Source organism: Penaeus monodon, chromosome 8 (assembly GCF_015228065.2).
Source record: "Penaeus monodon isolate SGIC_2016 chromosome 8, NSTDA_Pmon_1, whole genome shotgun sequence".
NCBI classification, from domain to species: domain Eukaryota; kingdom Metazoa; phylum Arthropoda; class Malacostraca; order Decapoda; family Penaeidae; genus Penaeus; species Penaeus monodon.
In genome coordinates, this window is record NC_051393.1 from 23,375,681 (window position 1) to 23,377,634 (window position 1,954).

The 1,954-nt window shown below is 46.9% G+C and overlaps 1 pseudogene; it reads right to left on the bottom strand.

The window, feature by feature from the left end:
- Nucleotides 1–1,357: 1,357 nt before the first annotated feature.
- The window catches only part of LOC119575909, a 2,773-nt pseudogene continuing 2,176 nt past the window's right edge, over nt 1,358–1,954 (bottom strand).

The window sequence follows — 1,954 nt, forward strand, 5'->3', positions numbered from 1 at the left end:
ATGGTTGATTATGATTCCCCAATAATGCAAATGCATCAGTAATGTGGTTGATTTTGTTTTTCATATGATAAATTTTTTTTGTTCATGTGTGTGGTAATATGAATGTGTATTTGTGGTTTCTTATGTTTACTCACGTGCATTGTGTATGCCTGTGTGTTTGTGTTCTTGTGCGTGTGCTTGTGTGGTGTGTGTGTGTTGTGTTGTGTGTGTGTGTGTGTGTGTGTGTGTGTGTGTGTGTGTGTGTGTGTGTGTGTATGTGTGTGTGTGTGTGTGTGTGCTTGTGAATGTGTGTTAGTGTGTATATGGATGTGTGTGGCATGGTTACACTTGCAAACTATAATACATGCAAATTGACAAGGACAAGGAAGGAGAATCTAATGCTCCTTTGAGGACGTAATGGCTGAAGACTTGCCTGGACCGGCGTGGAGGAATGAGCGTAATCAAGGAAATTAGAATTTAACCGTTGACTTGAGATCGACAAAGGGTCGACATGTTTAAATAGAGCTTGATGACACCGTGCGTAGCGGATGCACAACTTTCCATTGATTTTATCATTCGAGTCAAAGTGAACAGAGAACAGACAATGAAACACAAAAGTCAGAGGAGACAAAATCAATATCAATCAGTACTTGATGCTAAGAGAGGGCAAGCTGTGTAATATCGTACCTGTTGCAGCTGTGTTCTCACGCTAAGGTTAAAAATAGCATCATGATATTACCGCTGTTGGTAACAGCGCTTGTCATTGCAGAGGAGGTGCTCAAACATGTAGGAAGTTTAAGAGCAAAATCTGGGAAAGGCAAAGGTAATTTTAGAAAAAGGGGGGTTTATTTTAGCAGTGGGGATTTATTTTTGAGTGTAAACATGATTAAATTAATCACCTGTTGTTCCAGTAGGTTATTTTTGGATCCTGCATTTTTCAACTATCACGCCTTCCAGTGCATATTCTTCTTTTTTGTGTGTGTGTGTCCTGTTCTATTAATGGAGTATTGTTCTTTTGCCCCCCACCGCCCTCTATATGTATAACTGCCGCGATTGTCAAATGGATATCGTCATAAGAAATCAAACGTAGGCGTCGTAGGGGAAGTCACCGCCGGGGCACAAGTATTAACGCGCTAAACGCGGTTGATTAGGGCATCCAAACAGGTCAAATGACCTCTCAATAAATAAACTGGGAGAGGCCTAGATCCTGCAATGTAATAAATGGCTGTTGAACAAACAAACACACACGCAACACACACACACACACAACACACACACACACACACACACACACACACACACACACACACACACACACACACACACACACACACACACACACACACACACAAACACTTTATATGTATATATATATATATTTTTTTTTTTTTTCTTTGTTCTGGGCACTACAATAAAGACGAAACAAACTTCCTCAAAGACATTCATCGCCGGGACAAGGGAGATGCCAAAAGGAAAAAAATCGTTCGCTGAGCCGGCCTACTTCCCCGGGCGCCGGACGTCACTCCTGCCGTGGGATATCGAGGTTGTCGGCAAGGATTTTCGAGGCACATCTTGGAAGGGCGGGCGCCAGTGGGGTCGGGGATGTCATGGCTCGCGCCAGGTGGAGCAGCTCGAAGTCCTCGGGGAAGGAGCTGGCATACCTCCGAAGGGCCATGCACAGGATAAATCCGAGGGAGAACAGCTCCGACTTGACGGTGGCCACGCCCATCTCGAGGAGTTCTGGGGCGAGATGGCGATGGGCCTCGGGTTTTCCTTGGAAGCCGGGGCACTCGCCGAGCCGCGTGCACAGGCCGAGGTCGATCACTCGCGCCCGGACGTGGAGGCCGTCGGCACTCGCTTCCAGGATCACGTTGTCCGACTTGAGGTCGTTGTGGGCGTAGCCCGCATGGTGGATCTCCTGGAGCTTCAGCGCCAGGTCATGGATCCCCCGCAGGATGATGCTGACGGGGGCCGC